This window comes from Vulpes lagopus, chromosome 3 (assembly GCF_018345385.1).
Source record: "Vulpes lagopus strain Blue_001 chromosome 3, ASM1834538v1, whole genome shotgun sequence".
NCBI classification, from domain to species: Eukaryota; Metazoa; Chordata; class Mammalia; order Carnivora; family Canidae; genus Vulpes; species Vulpes lagopus.
In genome coordinates this window covers 26269012-26278823 of record NC_054826.1, presented here as the reverse complement: position 1 = coordinate 26278823, position 9812 = coordinate 26269012, and the positions used below count along the sequence as shown (strand labels likewise).

The window sequence follows — 9812 nt, the reverse complement described above, 5'->3', positions numbered from 1 at the left end:
ATACCAGTATGAACAAGCAATGATTACTGAAACAGAGCCAAAAAAAAAATGGAATGCTATGCAGTACTTGGTATAAAAATTGAAGTTTATGGGATGCCTGGGTGGCTCAGAGGTTGAGCGTCTGTCTTTAGCTCAGGTCTTGATTCCAAGGTTCTGGCATCAAGTCCTGCACTGGGTTCCCTGTGAGGAACTTGCTTCTTCCTCTGCCTGTGTCTCTGCCTCTCTCTCTCTGTCTCTCATGAATAAATAAATAAAATCTTTTTTTAAAAAATTAAAGTTTATGAAATCAAATAGCATGCTTCTCTCTAACAGAACAAAGAATCGTTGCTCTGAACTAATGAGGAGGTGGCTTGGTTAAACAAAAATATTTGGATTTATTTTGGCTTGGTTTAGATTATCAGAAATACCATCTTCACATAGGGAATCATTTTGAAGATGATTTGACTATTTAAAATTGCTCACTAATAGCTTGAATCTTTTCTGGTGTGACATGTCACTACATCTGAGACAAGTTTGACTTTGTTAACTCCTGAGTCCCATGTTTGGCCATATTAACCTGAAAGCATGATTAGAGTTAGAAAAGCAACTCTGTAAAAGCTGTCACCTTCCTACTGAACCATATCCACACCTCCCCATGTGTCTCTGGAGCACATCTGTTTACTGACAGAGGTCCAACCAGTGTCCTCATTCACTCACACGGAACATCAGTGAGGGTTGCGTGTGTGTTCTGACAATACATGTTGGCCTCAAACATAAATTGTACTAATATTAACTGAAGTCCCTACAAAAATGATCTGGATTTTATCTACTTAACTCTTACATCAAAATGATTCCCATCCAAGTTCCTGCCCTTGTAGCTTCACGGTGACAGAAACAACAACAACAACAACAACAACAAATACTGCATTACAATTTGATTTTCACATCTCAAATAGCGCTATTTTGAGCTCACTGAAATAATGAAGTTTGTATATCTAGCAAAGTAAACTACTTTGGTAAAGAAGTGAAAATTTACTTAGGAAAAATAAGTCTGCCTTTCTCCAAAGTATATAAAGGCACATTTCTCCATACTTTTTCCCCCCTACCAACCCTTGAGACCCACAAATAGAGTTTTTTTTAAAGAGGAGTTTCTGGAGTTAAAAAAAAATAAGCATGAGATATTGCCTCAGATAATTTCAGCATATTTTATAGAGGAAGGATTTTGTGTTTGAATGATGATAGATACAGAATCCTACTCTTATTTTCAAATAGTTTCATTTAATGTGTTTTTCTTTATAAGTGAGAATAAGATTATGCCTTTCCTTTTAAGACTGGAATAGATTTTCTCTTTGGTAACTTTTTCTAGTTTTAAAAAAGAATATCAATATGTAACTATGTAACTTTACTTTTACCTAAAGCATATTGCTGTAGAACAGCAGTGGATACATAATGACTAACACTATGGTGACCTAGTTTGAGCCAAATTCTTTCTGCTTATGAGGAAGAGAAAGGTATGCAAATTACCACAGAACCACGGGGAGCAAATGTAAGTAGAAGTCAAATGACAACTTGTGATCATAACCAGGACACCAGTCACACACCAATGTTTGCACATACACTTATTTATTCAGGAAGTAAAATAGATAGAAGCATTTATTTTCAACATAGTATTTCTAAGTTTGAAATGATGTGCTACGTGAATGGTAAGTAAATGGAAGAGTAAACTCGGGACTTTTGTTAGATTATTGAGCAATTTCATTTTTCTTTGGTTATATACTGGTTTCTTAAGGTAAATGTGGACTTGTTAAGGCTTGGTACCATATCGACTCATCATCTGGTGTACAGATTACTATTTAAGAAATTATAACCCATGTATTCATTCAGTGCATATTTATTGAGAGTCTATTATGTGCTAGGCACTATGTTAAGTGATGGGTATAGGGTAGTGAATGAGGGGGATAAAGAAGAGGAGATCCCTACCCTAGTCAATGAGGTTGTAATCTGTTTTATAAATTTGTAAGAAAGAATCAGGCACAGCAAACTCAATGCTTTCTTTCTTTCTTTCTTCTTTCTTTCTTTTTTTAAGACTTATTTATTTATTTATGAGAGAGAGAGAGAGGCAGAGAGACAGGCAGTGGGAGAAGCAGGCTCCACGCCAGGAGCCCGACGCGGGGCTCGATCCCGGGACTCCCGGCCAAAGGCAGGCGCCAAACCGCTGAGCCACCCAGGGATCCCCGTCAATGCTTTCTTCTATTTGGAGTCATCCTCCTGTCAGAGAGCATATTTTATGATCAACCTTTTGCCATGAGGTAGTAGGGGCCTTCCCTCAACATGGAGGCCTGAAGTTTCCCACCTAATTACTAGATGAGTAAGATTCTTGATTCTGGAATGAAGTATCAGCATACATGTTTGGTCTTATGCCTAAGATATTTTTCTTCCATTCTCATTATTCGAAAAGTTAGCATTTTATCTGCCTGACTCCTAAGTTTTTTTCTCACTTGGTTCTAGACTTGAATGGATAAGAGAAAGATAGTAATATTGACCTTTTAAAACAACAAGATAGACATATCTCTGCCCACTAAATAGCAGGACGACCAATGTCAAATTACTTAACTTCTGAGTTTCTTTACTTAAAATAAGACTAGGAAGTGATTTCTAAATTCCCTGGCTGCTCACATATTCTGTGATTCTATGATTAGTAAAAATTGTTTTAAAATGTAATTGATTAAAATTATGTTTTTACTATTAAGAGTTTAGAAAATTTTTAGCTTTAAAACTTATTATTGATTGTGCAGTGCAAGTACTTCGTACTATGGTCAAATTTGGGAAAATACCTGTCACATGCAGTTTCTTTTACATATAAACTGTTCCATATATACTTGCTTTTTGTTGCATTGCTACAAGTTGTGCCTTATAAGAATTCTGGGAAGTTTTGTTTTGCATGATTTCTAACAAAAAATGTTTAAGTATGACACATTTATCAGTGTATTCACTATATTATTCAATGTATTCCTAAAGTAAAGAACTTCCCTTCTGAAAAGGCATTGATAAGAACCAAATCCTTTTTCCAATTTATACGTACAATGATTAGAAAAATTTTCCATAGGCTAGCTTCTTGGTCCTCCTCCATTGTCCATATACTTCCAACTGCTATTGGAAGTATGTGAAATTGACCTACCTGAGAATAGAGGAGGATAAATATGTAAGATGAGAAGCTTACATTTATTTGTTCAACATAAATATTTTTACCCTAAAAGGATACTCACATGAAAAACTCATATTATGGTAGTCTTTGGCCTGGACCTTCCTACTATGATGTCAGATGGTCAGAATGTTCCAAGAAACCATTTCTTTTAAAAAAATCATTTATTTATTCATTCATTCATTCATGAGAGACACAGAGAGAGAGGCAGAGACACAGGCAGAAGGAGAAGCAGGCTCCATGCAGGGAGCCTGATGTGGGACCTGATCCCAGGACCCCGGGATCACACCCTGAGCCAAAGGCAGATGCTCAACCGCTGAGCCACCCAGGCGTCTCTAGAAACCATAACTATATACTAAGATATGTAGAAACAACTTAACTACATAGAAGTAATTTTTTTAATTTTTAATTTTTTGTAAACAAAAATTTTTATTTAAATTCAATTAACATATAGTGTATTATTAGTTTCAGAGGTAGAGTTCAGTGATTCATCAGTTTTATATAGTATTCAGTGCTCATTACATCACATGCCTTCCTGAATGTCCATCACCCAGTTACTCCGTGCCCCCAACCTCCTCCCCTCCAACGACCCTCAGTTTGTTTCCTATGATTAAGAGTCTCTTATGGTTTGTCTCCTTCTCTGATTTTGTCTTGTTTAATTTTTCCCTCCCTTCCCCTATGATCCTCTCATACAAGTAATTATTAACTACATAAATATATACCACTAAACCCAAACTAAGTGTATCATCAAGTTGGGTTCTCCTTAGTTAGATCTCAAGTATGCCTGGGCCCACTCTAGCTCCATGCAACACAAAGATAAATGTGACAGAGGATATCATGGACTGAATTGTGTCTCTCCAAAATCTGTATACTGAAGCCTTAACCCCCATTGTGACAACTATACTTGAAGATAAGATTTATGAAGAGGTAATTAAGATAAAATAAGGCCATAAGGATAGGGTCCCAATCCATTAGGACTGATGTCCTTATAAGAAGAGAAAGAGATACCAGTGATACTTGTGTATATATAGAAGAAAGGCCATGTGAGGACATAATGAGAAAGTGATCATCAGCAAGCCAGAGAGAGTGGAGTTAGGAGTAACCAAACCTGCCAACACCTTGATCTTGGATTTCTAGCCTACAGAATTGTGAGAAAACAAATTCCTATTATTTAAGCCACCCAGTCAGTGATATTTTGTTATAGCAGTCCTAGCAAACTAAGACAGGGAGGAAATTTAAGTGGAAAGAGTCCATGATTCTAATTGATTTTGATTAAAATATCTTAATTCTGAAAGTTTTGCAAAAATATGACTCAAATTCTGTTCCCACTCAGAATGTAGCAATATGCAAGAAAACATTAACCTCAACTAACAATGAGAAAAATCTGTACAATCTACAAACTCACAACTTTTCTTGAGCCTATCACAGAGTAAGATTGCAAGGCAACTAGGTGGATTGGATTCCAGAGGGTGACAAGCCCCTCCTGTGAAAGATGGACATAGGAAGTATTTCACCTTTGGCAGAGCACTGGAGGAAGGGACAGCCAACATAAAAAAGGGTAAGAGGAAAACAGCTGAAAATTCAACAAATTTGCAGTGGCAGAGTCCAAGTTAATTTGATGGTTTAGAGCAGAGGTCAACAAGTTTTAACCGCTTGAGCCAAATCCAGCTTTCTGCTTACTTTTTATATTTTTAAATCACTGGGAAAAACTCAAAAGAGTAATAATTTGTGACATATGAAAATTATATGAAATTTAAATTTTAATGTTTATAAATAAGTTTTGGGAACACAGCCACCAAATTGTTTACTTATTGTCTATGTTTGTTCTTTGTACTACAATGGCAGAGTTCATTAGTTGCAATAGACTGTATGTTCTGCAGAGCCTAAAATAGTCACTATCAGGACCTCTACATTTTTGACCCCTGATTTAGAGCCCTATGAGCCCAGGATACATTGAAGTTGCACTTACTTTCCAGCTCTTTTCCATGCCAAATCTCTACCATGTTCTTGTAAGAAAGATAGGGGAAGGGCAGTGGAACAGAAAAGTCCCTTGGTGATATACAGACATAAAACTACTTCCACTTCCCCAGAACTTTCTCTCATTTGAGGCAAAGGCAAGTGCCAGGGGAGTTCCAGGAAATATTTCCACTCTCTAGGTCAGGAAAAGAGTCAACATCTTTTAGGGAAGGGTAGAAGTAAAAGCTTCTGACACTAGAAGCATAATGGAAAACTCTTCTACTTCACCAGTCTCTGGTCCTCACTGAAGAAGAGGTGGAAGCAAAAGGCATCTATTGCTGTTAGAGTGTAAGGAAACACTCTCATGCTCTGGATTTTGTATTTAAACAAAATAGAGATCTACTACCACTGAGTGAGGACTAATAAGTTCTTGTTGTGTAATACCTTTCAACTATACAAGAATTATTAAGCTGTGATAGGGGAAGGGAGAGAAATGCTGAGTAAGTCCCTCTTCTGAGATCCAGATGCACAGAGCCCACCTATACTAAGGCTGGACTGGAAAAATAGAGCTCACCACAAGCCTTGTACTAAGTACCAGCAGTAGCAATCTACTAGTTGAGGAGAGACAACTACCTACAAAGAGACACTCTGTGTGATATAGGTGTATAGGAGTTGCTGAAAGGCATTGGTTGATCAGAAACATAGAATAAGAAAAATCCAACAATGCTACAGGTCATGAATTAGGTATAAGATAGCAGCTGACCACCATTGGAGGAAATTGAAGTCTGTGGTGCATTATAAGTAATTCAATCAATGGCAAACCAAACTCAGTTCAAGTATTGAGTAAATTGACTTAGCTCCCTACACAATAGTGTTTCAGAAGAGATATGGCATGTTCCAACTATAAGTAGCACTTACTTCGTCTTTACTGGTTTTTGTTTTTGTTTTTACACAAAATATTAAAAGACTGACAGAAAATTATGAGACATATTTAAAAAGCAAGGAGAAGAAAAGTTAACTTATTGTCAAGAGAAAAAGTAGTCAATAGAAGCAGATGAAAAGATGACTTACATGTTAGAACTATCAAAAACTTTAATTATAATCAACATGTTAAAAGCCTTATGAAAAAGATGAATAAAATTAATGAACACATAAGAAGTTGCAGCAAAGAGATGGAAACTTAAAAATTAAATGGAAATCTTCTGAATAATTCAAATATTGAATAAGTCTTTTGACAGGTTAATTAGCAGACTAGACACAGCAGGGAAAAGAAAAAAAGAGCAGGGATAGTCAATAGAAATTACGCAAATTGAAACAGAAAGAGAAAAAAACACAGCCAAAAAGTAGAACAGTGCATTAAAGAGCTCTTGATCACCATCAAATGGGGTAACTTGTGTAAACGGAATCTCAGAAGGAGAAAAGAGAGAAAGTGAGGTGGAAGAAATATTAGAAGAGTTACTGGCAAGAATTTCCCCCAGATTAATGAAGACAACAAACCACAGATCCATGCAACTCAGAAAAACACACACAGAAGATACATACAAAGAAAACAAAACCAGACACATCTTAATCAAACTGCTGTAAACCAAAAATAAACAGAACATCTTAAAGGTAGCCAGAATGCACTGCATTTGGCAAATAAGAGAAGAATAAACTTCTTGTCAGTAGCTGTGTATATCAGAAGACAATGGAGCATTGTCTTTTAAGTACTGGAGTGATCTTTTATGTACTGAAAGGAGGGGGAACTTCTCAAGCTAGAGAAGACACAAATTACAAATTATGAAGATCGATAATGAAAGAGAAGTCAAGTCATTGGTTTAGATACTACAGACATTAAAAGATAATAGAGACTATTTTCTGTCTTCTCCATTTCTACCTCATGTACATAGATTTGACACCTTAGATAAAAGGACAAATTCACTAAAGGCACAAATTCCCAAGCTTTTGCAAGGAAAAAAATAGATAATTTGAATAGCCTTATACATCTTAAATACATTTAATTCATATTTTAAAAACTTTCTTATTGGTGTATTTTGCTAAATACTTTTTTCCCTAAAACAAAAACTTTGTTTCTATCATCCCTTTTTCAAGAACCAAGGAAATATAGAAAATATGAAACAACACAAACAGCTGCAATTGGAGGTGGGTGGGTAAAGGAAGGAATGGCACAGCCCTTGAAAGCAACCTCTGGGATGGCCTGAACCACATCAGGGGTGGGGTCCCTGAGAAGACAGGCTCCTATGTCCTAGCTTGGGCTCAAATAAATCAAAATCCTTATGGGGTGGGACCCTGGAGTCTGCCTTTATAAAACAAGTTTTCCCACTAATAGTCTCTTTGCAAAGTCTGCCCTAATGCCCAAGGGAACTTTGGTAACATTTCATCTCTTCCAAAATCCAGGCTGAAACCCAAACTAATCCTGAACTAAAACTCAAGAACAGCACACCAGATGCCACCTGTTGTTTTTCAGGGTCTCAAGCTCTGGAGGAAATGCATTCTGTCTGCCATGTCTTTTCCTCTCTAGGGCACCTGTCTGCATTTGAAACTGTGGCTCCTCTAGTGTTTCATCGGGCCAGGCCTTATTCCTCACCTGGAGTCATGCTCTTTTCTGTATGACAGCAGAAGGGGAGTAAGTCCAAGTAGGTGGCAAGAGGATCCAAAGCAACAAGGCGTGCTGGTTCCTGGCAGGTATCTCCTGTGGGACCTCAGAAGGCTGGCGATGCTGCGGTGGCACCAGGACAGAGGGATGCATCAGTGGGGCATGCATCAGCGGGGGCATTCAGGTGATGGCTGGCAAACAGCTCTCGATAGTGCTGCAATGGAGATAGCCAGTCCCTGTGCCCTTTGCTGAGCAGCTGCTGGTGCTTGGAAGTTGCACATCTGTACAAGCTTATTGCTCACAGGAAATGGTTTGTACTGGTCCAATGGCTTCACTTTTTCCCCACCTGGAGCTGCCTGCCTGGGGGTAAGGGGACAGGGCACACATGTGGGCAGCCTGTAGGTCAACATCCTCAGAGTAGCCAAGTCTTAGGTTCACTTGGGATGGAGGCATTCCACAAACCCATTCCCCTTCATGCCATCAAAAAAGAAGTTGTTGTGAGGAAGGTCCCTTTGAGACAGAGCCTTCACAATTTCCTGGGCCAGGATCCCTCCAACCACTGCACACACTGGGGCCATCTAGAAGAATAGTACCTGACAAAGTCTTCAGGGAGCAGGTCAGGACTAACAACCAGGGAGTCAAGCATGTTGTTTCAAATCTGGAGCAACAACTCAGAATCTTCACCAAAGGTAACAGAACTAGTATCTCTTCCTTTACCTGTGCAGAACTTCAGGAGCTCTTGAAGGAGAAGGTAACCCAAAGTTGTGAACTTCAGAGCTACTTTTGCTTTATCACTGCTCCAGTCCACTGGTGGCCCTTCCTTAATAGAGCAAAAGACCACCTTCTTTTTGACCTAGTTGTTTCAGATGAATCAAGTTTTGCTCTTGGTATCAGGTCCATCTTCTTCTACCCATTGGCTAACTTTGGCAACTTTGGTTTTCTCCTCTACAAATTCATGCTCTCCAAGATTGGCAAATGTATACCCATTGTAGCCAAAAACATCATCTCCTCTAAAAAACTTGATATTATTTTTGTGACAGATCTGGTCAACTTTGACTTTGATATCCCTGGAGCAGCAAGTCAGACAAGTAATGTCAAACCGAGTGAAAAATGACTCCGGTTTCTTCTCTGTATTCTGGGTGTCCACCTTCATATCCACCACTGGGTTGAGATTTTGGGCTTGCTCCAAAGAGGCTTCAGCCCTTGTTACAGCCAACAGATCCAGTATGGATAAGGAACTGAGCTTCAGGGTCTTCTGGAGATACCTGTTTAGGATCCAACATGGTCAGTCCTTTCACTCCTGCCAGAATGAGATTCTTGGCAAAGTTAGCCCCAAGTCCTTTCATGCCAACAAGGAGCACCCTGGAGGCCTGCAGCCGTTTCTAGGCCTCCAATCCCCACGGACTGTGCTACCTCCTCCTGGGTGATGTTGCTGCCAGCCTTCTCCTTCTCCACCATACTATGAGCTCCAGCTGCCTGTACTTAGGTTCTGTCCACAGCAACCACCTGTCAGCCCCACCATGTGCTGCCAACCTATTTTGCTAAACATTTAAGGAGGAAATAATACCGACTTTGTGTAAAATCTTTTAGAACATAGAAGAGTGAACCCCTCCCATCACAGTTTATTTATGAGGTCAGCATTAAAGCTACAGTAATAAAAACAGTATGATATTAGAGAAAGAATAGACATATAGAGCAAATGAACATAATAGAGAATCCAGATGCATTAAGTGAGAATCTGCATTTTAATAAGATTCATAGGTGATTCACAAGTACATTCAATTTTGAGAAGCATTAAGCTAGAATGAGAATGAATGGTCTTAATCTACAATAAAAATGATCTCTTATTAGTTCACATCTCTTAAAGTGACTTTACCATTGATTAGGTCCTCAAGTCTCCAACTTAGGTGTTATCCTTGATTTTTCCCTTTTTCTCACCCCTTCCTCCAAGATCATATCTGCAAGTTCTATTGGTTCATACCTCCCGAACAGGTCTCAATTCATCTATGTCCCTATTCCATGGCCATCCTATTCCAAGATACCATTTTCTCTCCTATACTACTGAGGCCTCCTGATTTC

At 38.5% G+C, this 9812-nt stretch overlaps 1 pseudogene; it reads right to left on the bottom strand.

Moving 5' to 3' along the window:
• Positions 1–8167: 8167 nt before the first annotated feature.
• On the bottom strand, positions 8168–9191 carry LOC121486243 (annotated as a pseudogene).
• Positions 9192–9812: the final 621 nt, after the last annotated feature.